The following is a 26,647-nucleotide window of genomic DNA, read 5'->3' on the forward strand; positions in this document are numbered from 1 at the left end:
AGCCCCCACATATAATGACTGTGAGTTAAGATGAAAATTACAAACACAAAGATGAAATAGATATAGCAAAGAGAGGCCAGACTTACTGAACAGACCGAGGATAGGAAAGGTAACTTTGCGATCAGCACAAAAACCTACAAAAGTCCACACAGAGGGCGCAAAAAGACCCTCCGCACCGACTCACGTTGCAGAGGCGCCCCTCTGCATCCCAGAGCTTCCAGCAAGCAAGACAAAAATCAAAATAGCAAGCTGGACAGAAAAATAGCAAACAAGAGAAAAACAAGCAGGAACTTAGCTTCTGCTGGGAAGACAGGTCACAAGAACGATCCAGGAGAGAACTAGACCAATACTGGAACATTGACAGGTGGCATGGAGCAATGATCTAAGTGGAGTTAAATAGAGCAGCCAGCTAACGAATTAACCTCGTCACCTGTGGAAGGAAACTCAGAAGCCGCAGCCCCACTCACAACCACCAGAGGAAGCCCATGGACAGAACCAGCCGAAGTACCATTCATGACCACAGGAGGGAGCTTGACAACAGAATTCACAACAGGGTTCATATTTGTGGGGTTGATGTCACCTTTGGATTGTCAGGTGACATAAAGCCCATGGGTTAGTTATGGAAAGGGGTCTATAAGACAGGTTGAACTGTCGTGACTTCGTCGCGATCCCCGCTAGCACCGTGAGAAAGTCGCACTGTGCAGAGGTGAGTTCACCACACTTGAAATTCAACGCATTGAAATTTTCCCGGTGAGCTCGCCTCTGCACCATGTGACTTTATCACGGTGCTAGCAGGGATGTCACCGAGGTCACCGCAGTTCAGCCTGGCTGGGAACGCACCCTCAGTGACGTCACTGCTAGCCACTGAGGCTGCGCTCGCAGCAGCTCGTTCACCAGTGGTTCTCAGCCTGGCACCATCCAGGTTGAGAACTATTTCTCCCTCAGACAAGGATCACAGCGTGTGACAGAGCGACGGACAGGTATGGTATTTTAGTTTTATTACAGGAGAACGAGGGCTTTGTTGGAATTGGGCGATGTTGTAAATATGGTTTAATTAAGATTATTAAAGGAGTCTGTGTCATTCTTTCAATTAAAAGACTTCTTTTCTGGGCATCTGAGTTTTTATACAATGTGACTATGTGGTTAATAATGGAGGTGTCTTATTGACGCCTCTCCATTACTAACCTCTGAGCTTGACATTACAAAGGTGACAACAATCCCCCAACTATCACCTCACTTGCCACCGCTACAGGGCAAGTGGGAAGAGTGAGGCTAAGTGCCAGAAATGGCGCATCTAAGAGATGCGATTTTCTGGGGTGGCTGAGAGCTGATGTTTTTTAGCCTGGTGGGTTCAGTATCCATGGCCCCTTCCTAAGCTATTAATATCAGCCCACAGCTGTCTGGATAGCCTTTGCTGTTTATTAATTATAGGGGGACCCTTTGTCATTTTTTTTAGGGTCCCCATTTTATTACCAGTAAAGGCTAAGTATACAGTTGTGAGCTGATATTAATAGCCTGAAAAGCTCCTTGGGTTTTACCCCCTTTCCAGGCTATAAACATCAGCCTCACGTTGTCAGCTTTCCCTCTGCAAGTTACAAAAATTACACGAAAGCCCCCACCATTTTTTTCGGAAAAATATTTTCATAATTAGATACATGTACAGTAAGCTGCACAGGCATTGTACTAACTGTATTTGTCACTGACATCCATATACTGTATCTACCTAATCTATTTGTATTTACTATATGTAATCCATCTCTTCTATCCTGTTGAATTCTGCTATTATTTTACACTTCTGTGGCTGATGAATTGCCAGTTTTTCTCCTAGGTATGTAATATATATTCATATATGCATGTGTGTGTCACTGACATCTATATATCTCTGTATTCTATGTGTATATACCTTTTCTATATTTTCTATTCTAACCTGTCATGCTGTGATTTTACTGAATGAGACACATGAATTACCGGCTCTTATTCTATCTTTTACCGAATGTGAAGGACTTTTTCTGATTTTAAGAAAAATGCTTGTGTTACCGATCATGAATCCGAATGTACCTTATTTGTGCCGAATTTATGTTTGACAATTGTTTTCCGAACATATTCGCTCATCTCTATTAGTGACTGATCAATGCAGATGTCCCTTTGGGGAATGTACAGCAAACTTAGGGTCATCTCCAGGAGAACAATTGTGCATTATTGTTGAAATGCAAACATTTGTGGATGGCCTTAAAGCATTTATGGCTCACAACCATGGAGAACTCTGGAGTGTTATATAAAACATCAACTCTTCAATGTTGCCGAAGTTGTGGCTTCTTAACTATCCCCTAGTGAAAAATAAAGCCCCAAAATGTCAGAATTTCTTCTAAATCTATGGGAGTCCAGTTAGAAAATGAAGTAAGGTTTTGGGCCAAAAATTGTTCAGCATATAAATTAGTCTTTGCCACCATGATATTTATGAAATTCTCAGTGAAAGAGACCTTGAAAAAGTTGATTTCTGTGGGCCAGCAAAATCAAATTGGATTCCTGATTGGGCCACAAAATCAGGAATCTGTGGCTCAGCACCTTAGGGACCCAAGAATATTTGTAGTGCAAAAAGTAGATTAAAATGTGCAGAAAAAAATGCTCTGGCCAAAAGTGAGCACTGATGCCGATCTGTGATGTGTGTCACTGATCAGCGCTTGGAGGCTGAAGGATGCAAGCACACAGGTGGTGCAAAAGAAAAAATCTTCCAAAAAGCAAGTGATCAAGTAGGACATGTGGGGAAGGGGAGACCTAGCGGAGAGACGGATTGGGGTGGACCAGAAAAGAACAGGACAGGAACAGAATAGGAACAGAAACAAGATAGGAAGATCATCTTTCTTCAGTTAGCAGCAGCACAAGAAGTGGTGGCACAGGCTAAAATAGTCTGTGGCCCCACAAGTCCCAGCAGATACAGGAGCAGAATAGCACAGTTTCCGCTCTCCTCATGTCTCCAACCTAGAATGAAGCAGAGCAGAGAGGTCACTGGGAGGTCAGACTATGTCTCTGCTCACTGATTGGAGCAACTGGACATCATTGTCCAATCACTCCAATCAGTTCTGGGGCTGGTGATGCCGCCATTGCCTTGGTACAGCCTATGGTAAGTGCTGTTGTAGCTGGACTTCAATGTTTCAGGCAATTTTATTTGACTAAACAATGAAATTGCTGTGATTGGCTGTCCAGATTTCAACAGCTAATCACAGCGATTGGTAGAGGAGCAGTGAAAGCCCCTATGTGATGAGTACAGGTGCCATGGTGTCAGAAACAGTAGGCAATTTCATGCCTTCAGTCACAATGGCTGCATAATCACCAGGATGCATCCATAAATCCTAGGTTTGGAATAGCTTCCCAACCAGGACTTCCAAGGTCGAGAACGTGTTAATCCTCACTGTCACCTTTAAGGAGTAAGTAGATAATGTGCTCTAATAGTATAGTATATTATAGCTGACACCTTGCTGCATCAATCACAATTAGTTTTGGCACCTTTTAATGGCTCCCTTCTTAACCCTTAATAATATTGTAGAAATTTCACCTCTCAATGAATTCATCTACTGCTTCAGTGACTATTTTGTAACATTTACACAAGGCTTTTTTTCCCTGAGAATTAGAAATATGACAGTTAAGGGACCATACATTGCGCCTAGCTTGTGCCTTTTCTCCACTATAGTAATGTCAAACATGTGGCCGCTTACTGTGGTTTAGACACAGTGGGGCTCAGAAAGAATATAAAGATAAACCAGTTCACCCCAGCTAGCTTTCCTAGAAGGTATGGATCTGCAAAGGACCACTTGTAGAAATAGGAAAAAAAAGAGGATGATACAGCTTCCAAACTTGAAAAATTTATTGAATTACAAAATAGATTCCATTATGAAAATTTATTGAATTGAAAAAAAAATTCCATTATGAATATAGACACAGTTACATGTTTCAAACATCCATTACGATCTTTATCAAAGCTTAGTGATAGAAAGCAGAGGGTGGTTATAAATGGTATAGTCTCTAACTGGGTCGCTGTGACCAGTGGGGTACCGCAGGGGTCAGTATTGGGACCTGTTCTCTTCAACATATTCATTAATGATCTGGTAGAAGGTTTACACAGTAAAATATCGATATTTGCAGATGATACAAAACTATGTAAAGCAGTTAATACAAGAGAAGATAGTATTCTGCTACAGATGGATCTGGATAAGTTGGAAACTTGGGCTGAAAGGTGGCAGATGAGGTTTAACAATGATAAATGTAAGGTTATACACATGGGAAGAAGGAATCAATATCACCATTACACACTGAATAGGAAACCACTGGGTAAATCTGACAGGGAGAAGGACTTGGGGATCCTAGTTAATGATAAACTTACCTGGAGCAGCCAGTGCCAGGCAGCAGCTGCCAAGGCAAACAGGATCATGGGGTGCATTAAAAGAGGTCTGGATACACATAATGAGAGCATTATACTGCCTCTGTACAAATCCCTAGTTAGACCGCACATGGAGTACTGTGTCCAGTTTTGGGCACCGGTGCTCATGAAGGATATAATGGAACTAGAGAGAGTACAAAGGAGGGCAACAAAATTAATAAAGGGGATGGGAGAACTACAATACCCAGATAGATTAGCGAAATTAGGATTATTTAGTCTAGAAAAAAGACGACTGAGGGGCGATCTAATAACCATGTATAAGTATATAAGGGGACAATACAAATATCTCGCTGAGGATCTGTTTATACCAAGGAAGGTGACGGGCACAAGGGGGCATTCTTTGCGTCTGGAGGAGAGAAGGTTTTTCCACCAACATAGAAGAGGATTCTTTACTGTTAGGGCAGTGAGAATCTGGAATTGCTTGCCTGAGGAGGTGGTGATGGCGAACTCAGTCGAGGGGTTCAAGAGAGGCCTGGATGTCTTCCTGGAGCAGAACAATATTGTATCATACAATTATTAGGTTCTGTAGAAGGACGTAGATCTGGGGATTTATTATGACGGAATATAGGCTGAACTGGATGGACAAATGTCTTTTTTCGGCCTTACTAACTATGTTACTATGTATGTTACTATGTATGTGCATACTGAATACAGAGTAATTTAAGTAGGCATTAACCAATTGGAACACAAATAGTCAGTCAAATGATAAAGTGTCATGATTGGATAAAAACACCACATGGAAGTGAATGTGAGAGTCTCTGGCGTAACTTGAAACTCATGGGCCCCAATGCGAAAACTCCAACGGGGTCCCCAAATATTTTAAATCTTTAATAGCAATAGTCTTTTTCTATAGGCCAAAGGGACTTTTAGGGCCCCCTAGGCTCCAGGGCCCAGGTGCTTTTGCAATCCCAGCACCTGTCGTAGTTACACCCCTGGTGAGAGACGCACATAAACAAATTGTAAAAAACATTACATGACAGATAACAATGTACATGTGAACTGAACTTAATATTCAAAATTTTTAGTATTGAAACATCAATTCCCATTTTAGGTTTAGACCATTTGAACAGCAAGTATCAAGGTTTAGCATAATATAGCAGAATATTCAGCTCAGTTTAGGCTACTTTCACACTAGTCCGTCGGTACGGGCCGTTGCAAACCATCGGCCCGACGTACCGACGGACAGTGTGATTGATTAGCACAACGTGGGCAGCGGATGCAGTTTTACAACACATCCGCTGCCCATTGTGAGTTCCGGGGAGGAGGGGGCGGAGTTTTGACAGCACATGCGCTGTCGAAAATGGCAAAAAGACATTACATTGAATGTTTTTTGTGTGCCGCGGCTGCCAAAAACACGACGCATCCATCGCACAACGGATGCGACGTGTGGCAATACGTCGCAATGTGTTGCTAATGCAAGTCTATGGAGAAAAAACACATTCTGCGGGCAACTTTGCAGGATGCGTTTTTTCTCCAAAACGACACATTGCGACGTCCATCACACGACGCTAGTGTGAAAGTAGCCTTACATCTACTGTATTTTGTTCACTTTCATGAAATGTTTTTTATTTGTTTGTGCGCCTCTCTCATTCACTTTCATGTGGTGTTTTTATCCAATCATGACACTTTATCATGTGATTATTTGTGTTCCAATTGGTTATGTCTACTTAAATTACTCTGTATTAAGCACATGCATAGGTTTGTTAAAGAACGCAATGGATGTTTGAATCGCAAAGCAGTGTCTACACTCATGATGGAATCTATTTTTTAATTCATTAAATTTTTAAAGTTTCAAAACGAAATCATCCTCTTTTTTTCCTCAAAAGGAAGTGGGATTTAGATTTGGGATCGTAGAATTCATAGTAACATAGTAACATAGTAACATAGTTAGTAAGGCCGAAAAAAGACATTTGTCCATCCAGTTCAGCCTATATTCCATTATAATAAATACCCAGATCTAAGTCCTTCTACAGAACCTAATAATTGTATGATACAATATTGTTCTGCTCCAGGAAGACATCCAGGCCTCTCTTGAACCCCTCGACTGAGTTCGCCATCACCACCTCCTCAGGCAAGCAATTCCAGATTCTCACTGCCCTAACAGTAAAGAATCCTCTTCTATGTTGGTGGAAAAACCTTCTCTCCTCCAGACGCAAAGAATGCCCCCTTGTGCCCGTCACCTTCCTTGGTATAAACAGATCCTCAGCGAGATATTTGTATTGTCCCCTTATATACTTATACATGGTTATTAGATCGCCCCTCAGTCGTCTTTTTTCTAGACTAAATAATCCTAATTTCGCTAATCTATCTGGGTATTGTAGTTCTCCCATCCCCTTTATTAATTTTGTTGCCCTCCTTTGTACTCTCTCTAGTTCCATTATATCCTTCCTGAGCACCGGTGCCCAAAACTGAACACAGTACTCCATGTGCGGTCTAACTAGGGATTTGTACAGAGGCAGTATAATGCTCTCATCATGTGTATCCAGACCTCTTTTAATGCACCCCATGATCCTGTTTGCCTTGGCAGCTGCTGCCTGGCACTGGCTGCTCCAGGTAAGTTTATCATTAACTAGGATCCCCAAGTCCTTCTCCCTGTCAGATTTACCCAGTGGTTTCCCGTTCAGTGTGTAATGGTGATATTGATTCCCTCTTCCCATGTGTATAACCTTACATTTATCATTGTTAAACCTCATCTGCCACCTTTCAGCCCAAGTTTCCAACTTATCCAGATCCATCTGTAGCAGAATACTATCTTCTCTTGTATTAACTGCTTTACATAGTTTTGTATCATCTGCAAATATCGATATTTTACTGTGTAAACCTTCTACCAGATCATTAATGAATACGTTGAAGAGAACAGGTCCCAATACTGACCCCTGCGGTACCCCACTGGTCACAGCGACCCAGTTAGAGACTATACCATTTATAACCACCCTCTGCTTTCTTTCACTAAGCCAGTTACTAACCCATTTACACACATTTTCCCCCAGACCAAGCATTCTCATTTTGTGTACCAACCTCTTGTGCGGCACGGTATCAAACGCTTTGGAAAAATCGAGATATACCACGTCCAATGACTCACCGTGGTCCAGCCTATAGCTTACCTCTTCATAAAAACTGATTAGATTGGTTTGACAGGAGCGATTTCTCATAAACCCATGCTGATATGGAGTTAAACAGTTATTCTCATTGAGATAATCCAGAATAACATCCCTCAGAAACCCTTCAAATATTTTACCAACAATTCACTGGATTTTATTTGGGGGAGCGGGAGCCATGACGCTTTTCCAGAGTCTTTGTTCTACCAGTAGCGTGGGATGCTCCTATAGTTCATGTGACAGATGATGGACCTGAGTTGGGACTGGTTGTTAGGGCTGGCGGAATGCACCGAGTAATTAGTAGAGTAGCATAGGTGCGTTCGCAGCCCGAGGTCCACCATGCAGGAGTGAGACCTGCTGCTAATAGATGGTGGCACTATTTGGCAGTATAAATACAAGTTCTGTCACTCGGTCTAAATATGAACGAACCCTGTTGCTACACAGAGTTGTAAGTTTCCACGTGGGAATAATACTCTAACTAGGGTTGTGCTTGCTCAGGAACTCTTCCGTGCTAACCATACACAGGAAGGAACCAGGTGCTAAGCCAAGCAGCTAATTGCCCCCACTGATGCTAACTGCCTGCCTGAGAGTATTCCCAAAGCTAGACAAACACACCACATGTAGAGAGATTTGTAGTGTATCAACTGGCGACTAGCACATACACAAATGATACTAGCGCATACTAGTTGCAGCAACTTCAGGACCTTCCTAGAGGACCAATGGGAGTTGCTACTGGACCTGAGCGTGTGACCCCAACCTCCAATGAGAAGTCTTCCTTTCGGCATGCTCAGAAGGGGAAAAGCAGGACTTAGCCCCAGAGGCGTCTGCTTGCCGCTGACCAGTACTGGCTACAATAGCCGGGCCTGGAAGAGCAGCAGCAACCAAGCGCAGAGTATCTGCCTGAGCCAGACGCTGGGACCGACGTTTCACCTGAGCAGACTCCACTGCGGCTGGAGAAGAATGGGAGACCGCAGTGGAGGTGGTTTTAGATTCCTCCTGTGCATTGGCATTGCATTGGCCACCCCTAACATTACCCCCCTCCTTGGGCCTCGCTATGCTCAAAGGCAGCAATGAGCTGCGGAGCTCGAATGTCCAGGACCTTGAAGGGACCCAAGCCTGATGTTACGGGCAGAGAGCCACACTTAGCTGCCAGGAGAAAAGGTCGAAGTGGGGCGCTGATGTGCCGGCGGAGGACCTTATTCTCTCCTTGGAGGCCCGGATGGCATCCTGTGTGCGGTCCCAAACGTCACGCGCCTCCACAGCCCAGTCTGCCACCCTGGAGTCGGCGGAAGACATCGGCATCGGCCGCACAATTCTTTTATTCCTCAACACCGTTAAAATGCGGCGCTGAAGAATAAAATCGTTAAGGGGTTGTCAAAAGGGGTTAAAATATAAAATCATATAAACAAATAGCTAACACACAGTATAAGCTCTAAATGCACTGGAAAATGACCTAAAAGAAAGTACATGAACAAACAAGGTATCTCACTTACAGCATACTAACCGAACGATAGAAAAGTTACAACATTGGAAAACAAAAATAGGTCCATGGTGCTAAATATGTACTGAATTTCTAAGGATTCTTAAAAAAATGAAATCAAAAGCCAACCAAAGCTTTGGAATTCATTTTGCATTTTAAAATAGCCTTAAGCTCAAAGATTATCAAAACATAACATTGCACAATATTTCAATGCACAATAAACCCACGCTTTGTTAGTTTACTAAAGCTGGTTAATTATAAACTTGTATTTGCTAAATTGCTAATTTCTTATTTTATCTGTTATTTACACAATCCTCATTGATTTTCAAAATATACAAATTTCTTTTGCTTTAAATCTGCAATGTATTTTTTCTGAAGTGGATTGTTTATAATGAGTTAAGATTTAAAAAAAGAATCTCTTATATTATTAACTTTAAATAATCTTTGCCATTGTTACACTTTTGTTATACTGCAAAAACTAAAAAAAAGTGTTATTTTATTTGTGACACATTTTCCTATGTTGCATTTTCAGGTATGGTTTTCAGCATATTGCCAGTATTCCTTTATATTTTAATATAATTATATTATGTTGTAATATAAATCTTTTAATTCCTTCTTATATGACTTCAGAATTTATCTTTTGGGTAATTCTACAAAAGGTGTGTTACATTAAAAAAAACATCTCTAGTTGAAAAACCACATATTCCTATATACACTGCAATTTTCTTTAATATTACCATCCCATATGGGCATGGGAGCATGTTTGAAGCAAGATTACAAATGGAAAGATTTGATTTTTTTAATGTATTTAACATGGTTGCAATTAGTGATGAGTAGAGATGAGCGAACTTGTTAGGAAAACTTTCTCCAATCTCAAATTCGGCATGAATGTAGCACATTTGGATCCGTGTTTGGTTTCTCAAGCATTTTTCCTCAAAGTTGGCAAAATGCTGTCACAGAGCAGTAAATGATCGCCGTTCCATTAATGCTTTTGCTTTCATTTGAACTTTGTCTAGGATAGTGATGTTGTATGATGAGATGGGGGGATGTGCTTTATGATGGGTGGGGTGTTTAGGTCGGAGGAGTGGTGTAGTGTAATTTATTTCTTTATTTTTTTTCTTTGATAACTTACGTGCAGGGGTGGATTAAGGGTAGCCAGGGCCCCGGGCTGTTCAGACACTGTGGGCCCCCCGGTCATGTGACGGGGTCATGCGACGGGGACATCATATACCTGAACCAGATTATTCCAGAAAAATAGTTGCTGTGTGAAACTATAACCTGTCAAACATCCATTGATCTAGTCAATTTACCCTTCAGTTCAGTATATAGTATACAGTGTATAGTGTCAGTGTATAGGTCACACTGACTCACCAGTGATGTCTCTAGGTGAAGTCCTTCATCTTTCATCCAACACAAACCATCATCACTTCATCCAGCCAGGACTCGTCTCTGCAGGAAATAACACAGTTATCTCGGGCTCTGCTTGTAGAACACATTACTTAATTTTTCCCAACTTCTACATTACACCACATGAAGAAAAAGAGGCAACATAGTGTCACTCTACACAGTAACAGGACCGCCCACCCCCATTTAAAACAGTATACTCAAAAAATAAAATAAACACATCACTTTAGTAATAATATCCCTTAATTATCCCCTATGGTAATAATAATATCCCCCATCCTGGCCCCGTGTATCTCATTCCTGGCTTCAGCCATATGTTCTCCCATCCTGCCCTCATGAATATCCATCCTGCCCCTTATGATCTCCCATCCTGCCCCATCAGTCTCCATCGTATCCATCCTGCCCCATGATCCTGCATGATCTGTCTCCAATCCTGCCCCATGTCTTTCATTCTGCCCCATGTCTCCAATCATACCCCTGTATCTACATTCTGCCCATGTCTCTAGTCCTGCCCTCAGTGTGTCCAGCATCTATGCCCCCAGTGTCCAGCATCTCTGCCCCAGTGTCCAGCATCTCAGCCACCAATGTGTCCAGCATCTCTGCCCCCAATTTATGCAGCATCCTGCCCCCAATGTGTCCAGCATCCTGCCCCCAGTGTGTCCTGTATCATGCACACCCTGTGTTCAGCATCCTGCCCCAGTGTGTCCAGCATCTCTGCCCCAGTGTGTCCAGCATGTTGCCCCCCAGTGTCTCCAGCTTATTGCCCCCAGTGTGTCCAGCATTCTGCCCCAGTGTGGTGTCCAGCATTTTGCCCCCAGTGTGTCCAGCAATCTGCCCCAGTGTGTCCAGCATTGCCCCCAGATACTGTGTCCAGCAATCTGCCCCAGTATGTCCAGCATATTGCCCCAGTGTGTCCAGCATTGCCCCCAGACAATGTGTCCAGCAATCTGCCCCAGTGTGTCCAGCATATTACCCCCAGTGTGTCCAGCAATCTGCCCCAGTATGTCCAGCATTGCTCCCAGTGTGTCCAGCAATCTGCCCCCAGTGTGTCCAGCATTGCCCCAGTGTGTCCAGCATGTTGCCCCCAGTGTCTCCAGCTTATTGCCCCCAGTGTGTCCAGAATTCTGCCCCAGTGTGTCCAGCATATTGCCCCCAGTGTGTCCAGCAATCTGCCCTAGTGTGTCCAGCATTGCCCCCAGTGTGTCCAGCAATCTGCCCCAGTGTGTCCAGCATTGCCCCCAGACAGTGTGTCCAGCAATCTGCCCCAGTGTGTCCAGCATTGCCCCCAGTGTGTCCAGCAATCTGCCCCAGTGTTTCCAGCATTGCCCCCAGACAGTGTGTCCAGCAATCTGCCCCAGTGTGTCCAGCATTGCCCCCAGTGTGTCCAGCAAACTGCCCCAGTGTGTCCAGCATTGCCCCAGTGTGTACAGCAATCTGCCCCAGTGTGTAGAGCATTACCCCCAGACAGTGTGTCCAGCAATCTGCCCCAGTGTGTCCAGCATTACCCCCAGTGTGTCCAGCAATCTGCCCCAGTGTGTCCAGCATTGCCCCTAGACAGTGTGTCCAGCAATCTGCCCCAGTGTGTCTAGCATTGCCCCAGTGTGTCCAGCACTGCCCCAGTGTCTCCAGCAATCTGCCCCAGTGTCTCCAGCATTGCCCCCAGTGTGTCCAGCAATCATCTAACCCAGTGAGTCCTCCAGCATATTGCCACCAGACAGTGTCCAGCATTCTGGCCCGCCCGGACCTCCTGGATTGCCGTTAGCAAAAAAAAAACGAGCTCTCCTCACCTGACCTGCGCTCCAGGCGGCGAGTTCCCTCCAGCAGCGCGCACTCGCCAGCGACTAACAATGACGTCAGACACCGGCGACGTGTGCGCTGCACCTGAGGCCGACTTCAGCTGCCAGCCTCCAATTGGCTGGCGGCTGTTGTTAACTATTGACGTGCGGGCGCGCGCCCGCACGTCAATAGGTGAAACTGCCCCTACGCCGGTAGGGGCCCGGTGAGCAGATGAGACGGGGCCCAATGCGGGCCCCCTCTCTGCCCACCAGGCCCATAAATGATACGCCAGTCAGGGCATGGGCAGTAATGCCCTGATGGCGGCGGGCAATCTGAGCGGTAGCCCAGGGCCCCCCCATGCCACTGGGCCCTGGGCTACCGCCCAGATTGACCCTATTAGAATCCACCCCTGCTTACGTGTGCACTCTGGCAGCCAATCAGGGCACAGAAACCATCCACAACATCATGACACAAGGTTTTCTGTGATTGGCTGCCAAAGTCACATGTCCATGTCCATATTAAAAGCGCTCAGCTTGTTTGCTGTCACCATTTTCTCAGTGTCACAGCACAGAGAAGCCGCTCCTGCTACTACTGCTGGAAGTGAACTTGTCAGTTAGCTAGATTGGACTCTGTCCTGTGTGAAATCAATCTTCCAGCAACTTACATAAATGTACTAAAACTGCGTTGCAGTTTCAGGAGGCCCCATTTTCTAATCACAATTATTTGTGCAAAAGCCGGGTTGCAGTGAGGAATCATTTCCTCTTAAAAATCGTTAGGCTTAATGCAGGGGTTAAGCCAGGAGGCCGTATTTACTAATCCAAATCATTTGGGATAAAGCTGTTAATGTTGGATCTCAAAGTACCTCATGCTTATTTTGACTCAAGCAAGAACTTATCTGCTTCAGATGTAGTTTTCCAGCTTCACCTTGTATATTGGCTCAAATAATCCCTCCCATTTAGTTGCAATATTCTATGTAATCTGACAGCTGCTAGGCATTTTTGGGAAGCTTGAGCAGCTGCGACTCAAGTAATATGGACTCATTTTTTGGCTGATGAAGTCTGCTGCAAAAGGCAAAAATAGCACCGGACTATGTTTTAAGCGATTTACAAGAATCAAATACCGTAGCTAATTGTTCAAATTCATGGGGAAAAATAAATTTTTGCTAAATTTGAACCAAATTTTAGTAGCATTTAATCGATTCACTTATCTTTACTTATTTGTTCTTTGAGTGTCAGTTTTTATATTTAATAATGCATATCATGATAAATGACCAAAAGAAGATATTACCTTTCTGCAGTCATGAATTGCATTAATCTGTTGTATGTGACACAATAGATTCTTCCATCTATATTACATAGTCTTCACTACTTTATCTTTATTGACGATGCTCCATTTTTATTTACTTCCTTTGGCTTACATTAATTGCATGACAAGAAATGTGAGTATATCATCTGATTACATATACTGAAAATAAAACTTAAGTGTGATTAATGACTCTTCATCTTGAGTGAGTCATATAATTTATTGCATGGGTAATCAATGAAATCATTGGCGTAAAATGAGCATTTACAGTGAAGGCAGTTTTATTCAGCAATTCATAATTACGAAACGTCATATCTAGGGTTGAGCGAAACGGGTCGAACATTTTCAAAAGTCGCCGACTTTTGGCTAAGTCGGGGTTTCATGAAACCCGATCCGACCCCTGTGCGGGGTCGGCCATGCGGTACGCGACTTTCGCGCCAAAGTCGCGTTTCAATTACGCGAAAAGCGCCATTTCTCAGCCAATGAAGGTAAACGCAGAGTGTGGGCAGCGTGATGACATAGGTCCTGGTCCCCACCATCTTAGAGAAGGGCATTGCAGTGATTGGCTTGCTGTCTGCGACGTCACAGGGGCTATAAAGAGGCGTTCCCGCCGACCGCCATCTTACTGCTGCTGATCTGAGCTTAGGGAGAGGTTGCTGCCGCTTTGTCACAAGCAGGGATAGCGTTAGGCAGGGTCCATTAACCACAAAACCGCTTGTGCTGCAGCGATTTGCACTGTCCAACACCACCTTCGGTGTGCAGGGACAGTGGAAGTTTTTTTTGTTTTTTTTTTCCCCTCAGCGCTGTAGCTCATTGGGCTGCCCTAGAAGGCTCCCTGATAGCTGCATTGCTGTGTGTACGCCGCTGTGCAAACCAACTGCTTTTTTCAAAGCACAAATCCTCTTGTTCCTTCCTTTCTGCACAGCTATCTTTTTTGTTTGTCCACACTTTTTATTTCATTTGTGCATCAGTCCACTCCTTATTGCTGCCTGCCATACCTGGCTGAGATTACTGCAGGCAGGGAGATAGTAGCTGCCTGCCATACCTGGCTGAGATTACTGCAGGCAGGGAGATAGTAATTGTAGGACATTCCCTGTTTTTTTTTTTGTTTTTTTTTTGGTGGGAGATTAAGATTGGCAATTTGGCATTTCTGCTAGAGTGCCATCCCTGTGTGTGCCATCTCTCTCACATAGTGGGCCATAGAAAGCCTTTTCATTTTTCTGTATTTTTTTTTGTGGGGTGTATAAATTCTCCCTGATAAAAATACAGTGGGAGATTAATATTGGCCTTTGGGCTTGTGTGCCAGTCCTGAGTGTGCCATCTCTCTCACAAATAGTGGGCCATAGAAAGCCTATTTTATTTTTTTGGGGGTTTTATAAATTCTCCCTGAAAAAAAGGGAGATTAATATTGGCCTCTGGGCTTGTGTGCCAGTCCTGAGCGTGCCATCTGTGCCAGCCCTGAGCGTGCCATCTCTCTCACAAATAGTGGGCCATAGAAAGCCTATTTATTTTTTTTTTTGGTTTTATAAATTCTCCCTGAAAAAAAGGGAGATTAATATTGGCCTCTGGGCTTGTGTGCCAGTCCTGAGCGTGCCATCTGTGCCAGCCCTGAGCGTGCCATCTCTCTCACAAATAGTGGGCCATAGAAAGCCTATTTAATTTTTTTTTTTGTTTTATAAATTTTCCCTGAAAAAAGGGAGATTAATATTGGCCTCTGGGCTTGTGTGCCAGTCCTGAGCGTGCCATCTGTGCCAGCCCTGAGCGTGCCATCTCTCTCACAAATAGTGGGCCATAGAAAGCCTATTTAATTTTTTTTTTTGTTTTATAAATTTTCCCTGAAAAAAGGGAGATTAATATTGGCCTCTGGGCTTGTGTGCCAGTTGTGAGCGTGCCATCTGTGCCAGTCCTGAGCGTGCCATCTCTCTCACAAATAGTGGGCCATAGAAAGCCTATTTAAATTTTTTTTTGGTTTTATAAATTCTCCCAGAAAAAAAGGGAGATTAATATTGGCCTCTGGGCTTCTGTGCCAGTCCTGAGCGTGCCATCTGTGCCAGTCCTGAGCGTCCCATCTCTCTCACAAATAGTGGGCCATAGAAAGCCTATTTTATTTTTTTGGGGGGTTTTATAAATTCTCCCTGAAAAAAAGGGAGATTAATATTGGCCTCTGGGCTTGTGTGCCAGTCCTGAGCGTGCCATCTGTGCCAGCCCTGAGCGTGCCATCTCTCTCACAAATAGTGGGCCATAGAAAGCCTATTTATTTTTTTTTTTTGTTTTATAAATTTTCCCTGAAAAAAGGGAGATTAATATTGGCCTCTGGGCTTGTGTGCCAGTTGTGAGCGTGCCATCTGTGCCAGTCCTGAGCGTGCCATCTCTCTCACAAATAGTGGGCCATAGAAAGCCTATTTAAATTTTTTTTTGGTTTTATAAATTCTCCCAGAAAAAAAGGGAGATTAATATTGGCCTCTGGGCTTCTGTGCCAGTCCTGAGCGTGCCATCTGTGCCAGTCCTGAGCGTCCCATCTCTCTCACAAATAGTGGGCCATAGAAAGCCTATTTTATTTTTTTTGGGGGTTTTATAAATTCTCCCTGAAAAAAAGGGAGATTAATATTGGCCTCTGGGCTTGTGTGCCAGTCCTGAGCGTGCCATCTGTGCCAGCCCTGAGCGTGCCATCTCTCTCACAAATAGTGGGCCATAGAAAGCCTATTTATTTTTTTTTTTTGTTTTATAAATTTTCCCTGAAAAAAGGGAGATTAATATTGGCCTCTGGGCTTGTGTGCCAGTTGTGAGCGTGCCATCTGTGCCAGTCCTGAGCGTGCCATCTCTCTCACAAATAGTGGGCCATAGAAAGCCTATTTAAATTTTTTTTTGGTTTTATAAATTCTACCAGAAAAAAAGGGAGATTAATATTGGCCTCTGGGCTTCTGTGCCAGTCCTGAGCGTGCCATCTGTGCCAGTCCTGAGCGTCCCATCTCTCTCACAAATAGTGGGCCATAGAAAGCCTATTTTTTTTTTTTTTTGGGTTTTAGAAATTCTCCCTGGAAAAAAAAAGGGAGATTAATATTGCCCTTTGGGCTTGTGTGCCAGTACTAAGCGTTCCATCTCTCTCTCTCTCTCTCTCAGTCAGTGGGCCATAGAACGCCTATTTTTGGTTTTATTTGTTTTCTAAATTCTCCCTGAAAAAATCATTTTATTTTATTTGGTTTCTAAATTCTTCCTGATAAAATCACATTTTTTTTATTATTTTTTTTTCTAAAGTCTCCCTGAAAAAAAAAAAAAAAAACAGTGGGAGATTAATATTGGCCTTTCTGCTTGTGTGCCAGTCTTGACTCCTGGGTGCGTCATCTCTCAGTCAGTGGGCCATAGAACGCCTATTTTTGGTTTTATTTGTTTTATAAATTCTCCCAGAAAAAATCATTTTATTTTATTTGGTTTCTAAATTCTTCCTGATAAAATCATATTTTTTTTATTATTTTTTTTTCTAAAGTCTCCCTGAAAAAAAAAAAAAAAAACAACCAAAAAAAACAGTGGGAGATTAATATTGGCCTTTCTGCTTGTGTGCCAGTCTTGACTCCTGGGTGTGCCATCTCTCTCTCTCTCTCTCTCTCTCTCTCTCTCTCTCTCTCTCCAATTGTGGTCCATAGAAAGCCTATATTTTTTTTCCTTGATTTGGGTTCTAAAATCTACCAGAGAAAATAACTACATCAATCATTGGTAGAAAAATATTGGCCTCTGGGTTTGTGTGCCACTCCTGACTCCTGTGTGCGTCATCTCTCAGTCAGTGGGCCATAGAACGCCTATTTTTGTTTTTATTTGTTTTATAAATTCTCCCTGAAAAAATCATTTTATTTTATTTGGTTTCTAAATTCTTCCTGATAAAATCATATTTTTTTTATTATTTTTTTTTCTAAAGTCTCCCTGAAAAAAAAAAAAAAAAAAAAAAAAAAAAAAAAACAGTGGGAGATTAATATTGGCCTTTCTGCTTGTGTGCCAGTCTTGACTCCTGGGTGTGCCATCTCTCTCTCTCTCTCTCTCTCTCTCCAATTGTGGTCCATAGAAAGCCTACATTTTTTTTCCTTGATTTGGGTTCCAAAATCTACCAGAGAAAATAACTCCATCAATCATTGGTAGAAAAATATTGGCCTCTGGGCTTGTGTGCCACTCCTGATTCCTGTGTGCGTCATCTCTCACTCAGTGGCCCATAGAAAGCATATAGTTTGTTACATTTGTTTTCTAAATTCTCCCTGCAAAAATCTTTTTTTTTTTTTTGGGGGGGTTTCTAAAGTGTTCCTGAAAAAAATAAAAATAAAAAAAAAATAATAGTGTGACATTAATATTAACATTTGTGCTTCAGTGACAGTCCTGCGTGTGGGGCATCTCTCTAATTTGCAGCCACCAAAAAAAGAGTGTGTAACATTGGGCCTGATTTTCGCTGTGGTCTCACCAACCTGTAAAGGGGTAGCTAAATCATACTGAAGTTATAGCTCACCGTGTAAGTTGTGTGACTGCAACAAATAACGTTAGTTTGGTTACGTTTTTAAAACAATGAGGAAGTCTAGTGGAAGAGGTCGTGGCCGGGGGCGTTCATTGTCAGCTGGTAATGAGGGTAGTGGTAGTGGTGGAGCATCAGGTGGTCGTGGGGGAAAAAATATTGCACCTAAGTCTGGAGCTGTGGAGCCAGGTTCGTCGTCCGGCTACACAAGGCCTCGAACGCTCCCTTTTCTGGGATTAGGAAAACCGCTTTTAAAGCCGGAGCAGCAAGAGCAAGTTTTGGCTTATCTTGCTGACTCAGCCTCTAGCTCTTTTGCCTCATCTCGTGAAACTGGTAAAAGTAAAAGCAGCGCGTCGTTAGTGGATGTTCACGGTCAGGGACAAGTCACTTCCTTGTCCTCTTCAGCAAAAACAACAACAGAGAAGAATGCAGCAGGCGACACAACGGGTTACTCCATGGAGCTCTTTACACATACCGTCCCTGGCTTAGAAAGTGAAGCAGTTAACAGTCCATGCCCATTACAAATTGAATCTGACATGGAGTGCACTGACGCACAGCCACAGCCAGACTACTATGCTGGTCCTTTGACTCAGACCACAACATTGCCCTCGCAGGGTGCTGATCAAGAATCAGACCCTGATGAGACTATGTTGCCCCATCACGAACGCTATACCACCGAACGACACGGTGACACAGACGAAGTTGCGCAGGAGGTACAAGAAGAGTTATTAGATGACCCAGTTCTTGACCCCGATTGGCAGCCATTGGGGGAACAGGGTGCAGGCGGCAGCAGTTCTGAAGCAGAGGAGGAGGAGGGGCCGCAGCAGGCATCAACATCGCCACAGGTTCCATCTGCCGGGCCCGTATCTTGCCCAAAACGCGTGGCAAAGCCAAAACCTGGTGGAGGACAGCGTGGCCATCCGGTTAAAGCTCAGTCTGCAATGCCTGAAAAGGTATCCGATGCTAGAAAGAGTGCAGTCTGGCATTTTTTTTAAACAACATCCAATTGATCAGCGCAAAGTCATCTGTCAAAAATGTTCTACTTCCTTAAGCAGAGGTCAGAATCTGAAAAGTCTCAATACTAGTTGCATGCATAGACATTTAACCACCATGCATTTGAAAGCTTGGACTAACTACCAAACGTCCCTTAAGGTTGTTGCACCCTCGGCCAATGAAGCTAGTCATCAACGCAACATCCCTTCCGGCAGTGTAGGACCACCATTTAGCGCACCACCTGCTGTATCTGTGCAGGTATCTTTGCCAGGCCAAAGCAGTCAGGGTCAGGGAATCACCAGTTTCGTAGTAGGAAACACTGCATCTAGGGCACCGGCGGCAACAATACCATCTCCCACCGTCTCTCAGTCTGCCATGTCCACCGGCACCCCCGCTAGTTCCACGATCTCCAGCTCTCCAGTCCAGCTCACCCTACATGAGACTATGGTTAGAAAAAGGAAATACTTAGCCTCGCATCCGCGTACACAGGGTTTGAACGCCCACATAGCTAGACTAATCTCGTTAGAGATGATGCCCTACCGGTTAGTTGAAAGCGAAGCTTTCAAAGACCTGATGGACTACGCTGTACCACGCTACGAGCTACCCAGTCGACACTTTTTTTCCAGAAAAGCCATCCCAGCCCTCCACCAGCATGTTAAAGAGCGCATCGTCCATGCACTCAGGCAATCTGTGAGCACAAAGGTGCACCTGACAACAGATGCATGGACCAGTAGGCATGGCCAGGGACGTTACGTGTCCATCACGGCACACTGGGTAAATGTGGTGGATTCAGGGTCCACAGGGGACAGCAAGTTTGGGACAGTTCTGCCTAGCCCACGGTCTAGTAAACAGTTGTCTGTAGCCGTTCGCACCCCCTCCTCCTCCTCCTCCTCGTCCTCCTGCAGAAGCAAGAGCTCGTCCACAGACCGCAGTCGCACAAACACTCCATCCGCACCTGCCACTGTTGCACACCAGGTCTCCCATTATGGGGCAGCTACTGGCATACGTCAGCAGGCTGTATTGGCTATGAAGTGTTTGGGCGACAATAGACACACCGCGGAAGTTCTGTCCGAGTTCTTGCAGCAAGAAACGCAGTCGTGGCTGGGCACTGTAGATCTTGAGGCAGGCAAGGTAGTGAGTGATAACGGAAGGAATTTCATGGCTGCCATCTCCCTTTCCCAACTGAAACACATTCCTTGCCTGGCTCACACCTTAAACCTGGTGGTGCAGTGCTTCCTGAAAAGTTATCCGGGGTTATCCGACCTGCTCCTCAAAGTGCGTGGACTTTGCGCACATATCCGCCGTTCGCCTGTACACTCCAGCCGTATGCAGACCTATCAGCGTTCTTTGAACCTTCCCCAGCATCGCCTAATCATAGACGTTGCAACAAGGTGGAACTCAACACTGCACATGCTTCAGAGACTGTGCGAACAGAGGCGGGCTGTTATGTTTTTGTGGGAGGATACACATACACGGGCAGGCAGTAGGATGGCAGACATGGAGTTGTCAGGTGTGCAGTGGTCGAAGATTCAAGACATGTGTCAAGTCCTTCAGTGTTTTGAGGAATGCACACGGCTGGTTAGTGCAGACAACGCCATAATAAGCATGAGCATCCCCCTAATGCGTCTGCTGATGCAAAGTTTGACGCACATAAAGGATCAGGCGTCTGCACCAGAGGAAGAGGAAAGCCTTGATGACAGTCAGCGATTGTCTGGTCAGGGCAGTGTACATGACGAGGTACCGGGCGAAGAGGAGGTGGAGGATGAGGAGGATGATGGGGATGAGTATATTTTTAATGAGGAAGCTTTCCCGGGGGCACGGGAAATTGGTGGCGTGGCAAGGCCGGGTTCTGGTTTTTTGAGGGACACAAGTGACGTAGATTTGCCTGCAACTGCCCCTCAACCAAGCACAACCGCAGATTTGACAACGGGAACTTTGGCCCACATGGCGGATTATGCCTTGCGTATCCTCAAAAGGGACACACGCATTACAAAAATGATGAACGATGACGATTACTGGTTGGCCTGCCTCCTTGATCCTCGCTATAAAGGCAAATTGCAAAATATTATGCCACATGAGAACTTGGAACTAATATTAGCAACAAAACAATCAACTCTTGTTGACCGTTTGCTTCTGGCATTCCCTGCACACAGCGCCCGTGATCGTTCTCACACGAGCTCCAGGGGCCAGCAGACCAGAGGTGTTAGAGGGGCAGAAATCAGAAGTGGCGTTGGCCAGAGGGGTTTTCTGACCAGGTTGTGGAGTGATTTTTCTATGACCGCAGACAGGACAGGTACTGCAGCATCAATTCAAAGTGACAGGAGACAACATTTGTCCAGTATGGTTACAAACTATTTTTCATCCCTTATCGACGTTCTCCCTCAACCGTCATTCCCATTTGATTACTGGGCATCCAAATTAGACACCTGGCCAGAATTGGCAGAATATGCATTGCAGGAGCTTGCTTGCCCGGCAGCTAGTGTCCTATCAGAAAGAGTATTCAGTGCTGCAGGTTCAATACTAACAGAAAAAAGGACTCGTCTGGCTACCCAAAATGTAGATGATCTAACCTTCATTAAAATGAACCACAACTGGATTTCAAAATCTTTTGCCCCACCCTGCCCGGCTGACACCTAGCTTTCCTATGAAAAGGTCTTGCCTGTGGACTATTCTGAATGACTTTTCCAATCTCGTAATTTTCTTCACCTGATTGTCCAGCATACGACATGTTTCCACCTCACGAAATGGCCAAACTCCCCACACGGGGCCGTGCTATCGCCACTTTGCGCTTGGACCCTTGAGAGTGCTGTTTGTCTGAAGAGGTGGGTGTGGCCGCTTTTGGTCGACGGCACTGCCACTGGGTCCCTCATAGTACAATAAAGTGTCTCTGGCGGTGGTGGTGCGCACCCAACGTCAGACACACCGTTGTAATATGAGGGGCCCTGTGCCTGTAACGCCGGCCACAAGACAGTTCCCCCCCAGCTCAAACAGTGCTCTACCACTAGCAAAATTATCTCTCACAGCTTCACCAATGTGTAGTCTAGGCGCTGACATCCTTCAATGCCTGGCACTGACAATACCATTGTTTTGACATTTTTGTTATGTTAGGCCTTCGAAGCCTGTCTGCGGTCCCTTCTTTCTACAACTACTACACTGACCAGGCCACTGCTGGCCGTGTTACCCTGGAACCAATTTAAAAGTGCCTACAGTCAGCCCAATTTTGTTATGTTAGGCCTTCGAAGACTGTCTGCCGTCACTCCTTCCACTAGACTTCCACTGACCATACACTGCTGCCCATGTACCCCTGGAACCAATTTAAAGTGCCTACAGCCAGCCCAATTTTGTTATGTTAGGCCTTGGAAGCCTGTCTGCGGTCACTCCTTCCACTAGACTTCCACTGACCAGACCACTGCTGCCCGTGTACCCCTGGAACCAATTTAAAAGTGCCTACAGCCAGCCCAAGTTTGTTATGTTAGGCCTTGGAAGCCTGTCTGCGGTCACTCCTTCCACTAGGCCTCCACTGACCACACCACTGCTGCCCGTGTACCCCTGGAACCAATTTAAAATTGCCTACAGCCAGCCCAATTTTTTTATTTTAGGCCTTCGATGCCTGTCTGCGGTCCATTCTTTCAACTACTACTACACTGACCAGGTCACTGCTGCCCGTGTACCCCTGGAACCAATTTAAAATTGCCTACAGCCATGTGTTATTATTTTAGGCCTTCGATGCCTGTCTGCGGTCACTCCTTCCACTAGGCCTCCACTGACCACACCACTGCTGTCCGTGTACCCCTGGAACCAATTTAAAATTGCCTACAGCCATGTGTTTTTATTTTAGGCCTTCGATGCCTGTCTGCGGTCCATTCTTTCAACTACTACTACACTGACCAGGGCACTGCTGGCCGTGTACCCCTGGAACCAACATCAGAAAATATAAAAATAAGTATTTTGCTTATAAAAAAGAAAATACTGGTGAGATATCAAATGCAGACATTTTAACATTAAAAACAAACACACAACTAAAATCTGGTACAGTACTAAAAATGGCCACCAGCTACAATTACTTTCTCCTGCAAGTAGTTAACTGAAAGTTTTTTTAAATTGAAAACACACATATGGCATCCACCGAGTGTTGTCCTGTCGCGTCTTCTCTATATTATTGCCGAGAAGATGCAAAATAATGAAAATAATAAAATCATTAATTACCAAAATAATAGAGAAAGTCAACACCACATTGCAAATAAACATTCATTCCAAATAAAGAAGCAGGGCGCGTCCGAGGGTGAGTATATACCTAATAAGAATCTAATCACCCTCGGACGCGCAATGCTTATTTCCAACAGCCTTCCTTCCTAAGAATCAGCCCTTCCGTCGTGTAGAGAGACGTTGTGTTACACTCCAAGGTGTTCCCCAGGTTGCCTTTCCTGAGCTTCGATCTTCCGGCTCTCGTTTAGTAGTTCTTGGAAACTACACTGCATTAGGCCTTCAAATTGGGTATGGGGTGTAGAGAGAGGGTGTGTTACACTCCAAGGTGTTCCCCAGGTTGCCTTTCCTGAGCTTCGATATTCCGGCTCTCGTTTAGTAGTTGTTGGAAACTACGCTGCATTAGGCCTTCAAATTGGGTATGGGGTGTAGCGAGAGGGTGTGTTACACTCCAAGGTGTTCCCCAGGTTGCCTTTCCTGAGCTTCGATCTTCCGGCTCTCGTTTAGTAGTTCTTGGAAACTACACTGCATTAGACCTTCAAATTGGGTATGGGGTGTAGAGAGAGGGTGTGTTACACTCTAAGGTGTTCCCCAGGTTTCCTTGCCATTGCTTCGGTCTTCCGACTCTCGTTTAGTAGTTGTAGAAAAGTACACTGCATTAGGCCATACAAAATGGGTATGGGGTGGAGAGAGATGGTGTGTTACACTCCAAGGTGTTCCCCAGGTTGCCTTTCCTGAGCTTCTATCTTCAGGCTCTCATTAAATTGTGGTTAAATGGAACAACTGCATTTGGCGTACTAGTTGGTTTGGGGCCTACTATCGGTGTCTGCCACTCCTTGCTGTTCTCCTCCACTGAACAAAGCTGTGCCGCCTGTTTACTACGGTTGCCAATTTTGAACTGCATTTCGACTACTTACTGATTTGGCCCTACTCTCTGTGTCAGCCTCTCATTCCAGTTGTCCTCCACTGCAATGCCCCCTGGTTATTCCTGTGTTACCAATTTTGAAGTGCATTTAGCCCACTTTCTTCTTTGGGCCTATATCTGTGTTTCCACTTCATCGTGCCCATTGCCCAGCCAGTGATAGATGAGTCTGCTGGTACATTGACCCATAACGCAACATTCCCCGTGCACGCTACACAACAACATTGTGACCCTGCTGAAAGTCAGGTTGCTCTTCCCGCATACCATACCACCTTACACGGGGACAAAGAGGAAGGTGCAGATGAAAGTGCAGGTTCCTTCATCAGGTGGGGGGAGGAATACTAGTTGGCAACGTCACTGGCACAGGGCCTCTCATAGTACGCAAAAGTGTTGCTGCCGGTGGGAGGCGCCCCCGCCGTGCAAACACACCGCTGTACTTTGAGGGGCCCTGTGCCAGTGCCAATGCCAACGAGTGGGCCCCCCCTGCTTGCTCAGGTTCACAGCACTTGCAAAGTTGAAATACTTACCTCTCCCTGCTCCACTGCCGTGACGTGGTCCAGATTTCCTGGGCCCACTAATTACTTGAACCAGCCCTACCCCCCACAACTTTAGCCAAATGACCCCCAATTTCAAATGCCTTCCAATTATTATAAGGTAAATTACGCTTGACAAGCTTCATTAAGAAGAATGGATGGTTTTGACATTAAAATGGGCACTCTAGGTGTTTTCCTGGCCCCCACTCACTGCCGACTATGCTGCCCCATTGACTTGCATTGGGTTTCGTGTTTCGGTCGATCCCGACTTTACGTCATAATCGGCCGATTTCACTCGACCCGACTTTGGACATAGTCGGGTTTCGCAAAACCCGGCTCGACTCTAAAAAGGTCAAGGTCGCTCAACTCTAGTCATATCGGTGTCGTCATTGATGCTCCTAATCTCACATTTATTTCATTTCATTATTTTGTATCCATTTTCAGAAAATAGTATTAGACTTCCCTTTGAAAATACATTTTTCCAATTTTTGAAGTTTAAATTATACTAAAAGCTTTAAACTTTTCATAGTTTATTTCCCCAAAATTTTTCACATCTGAAAAAATGTGAAGAGGTGAATAGGCATACCTTTACATCTTTGATATAAATTACAGTATCAAGATAATTATTACAAGGTGAAGCTAATCAAGTGAACTTGATTATCTGACCATCAAACCATTATATATAAAAGCAGAACATGCAGCATTTAGCTTTAAAGTCAGAGTTATTGTATAATATTCATAACAATTAATGGACCATAGGGGTAAGCGAACATAATTGATGATACTTGGATTTCACTCGTGTATCTGGGTGCTCGAATAAGCTCAGCACTTGATGAGCATTGGCTGGTGCTTGTATTTGTAGCTCGAATCCCCACCCCCCACATGTCTGGCCCCTTTTACACAGCCAATAAGCATGCCAGGATTGCCTGCCATTCGCTGAAAAGACATAGCGATCTTTGTAGTGGCATTATTGGCTGGCACCAGAGGTCTAGCTAGGGTTTTGGTTCAGGGGGGCGCAAAACTTCTGAGTGGGGCCCTAACCAGGTAACCTTAATTACAACTGGGTGATGCACCCTAACAGTGGATGGGAAGCTCAGCAGATAATAATAATAATATTAATAATAATAATAATTTTATTTATATAGCGCTTTACAAATTATAGAGGGGACTTGTACAGACAATAGATATTACAGCATAACAGAAAATCACAGTTCAAAATAGATAACAAGAGGAATGAGGGCCCTGCTCGCAAGCTTACAAACTATGAGAAAAGGGGAGACACGAGAGGTGCATGGTAACAATTGCTTTAGTTATTCGGACCAGCCATAGTGTAAGGCTCGGGTGTTCATGTAAAGCTGCATGAACCAGTTAACTGCCTAAGTATGTAACAGTACAGACACAGAGGGCTATTGACTGCATAAAGTGAATGAGAACATGATGCAAGGAACCTGATTATGTTTTTTTTTTTTTTTTTTGAATAAGCCACACAGGGATAGTTAGGTTAATGTGTTGAGGCGGTAGGCCAATATGAACAAATGAGTTTTTAGGGCACGCTTAAAACTGTGGGGATTTGGGATTAATCGTATTAACCTTGGTAGAGCATTCCAAAGAATTGGCGCAGCACGTGTAAGGTCTTGGAGACGGGAGTGGGAGGTTCTGATTATTGAGCATGCTAACCTGAGGTCATTAGCGGAGCGGAGGGCATGGGTAGGGTGGTAGACTGAGACCAGAGAGGAGATGTGGGGTGGTGAGAGCCATGGAGTGCTTTGTGGATGAGCGTAGTCATTTTGTACTGGATTCTTGAGTGGATGGGTAACCAGTGTAATGACTGGCACAAGGTAGAGGCATCGGTATAACGGTTGGTGAGGAATATGATCCTGGCTGCAGCATTCAGGACAGATTGGAGCGGGGAGAGTTTGGTAAGAGGAAGGCCGATTAGTAGAGAGTTACAATAGTCCAGATGAGAATGAATAAGTGAAACAGTAAGAGTTTTTGCAGAGTCGAAAGTAAGA

Source organism: Ranitomeya imitator, chromosome 6, assembly GCF_032444005.1.
Source record: "Ranitomeya imitator isolate aRanImi1 chromosome 6, aRanImi1.pri, whole genome shotgun sequence".
NCBI classification, from domain to species: Eukaryota; Metazoa; Chordata; class Amphibia; order Anura; family Dendrobatidae; genus Ranitomeya; species Ranitomeya imitator.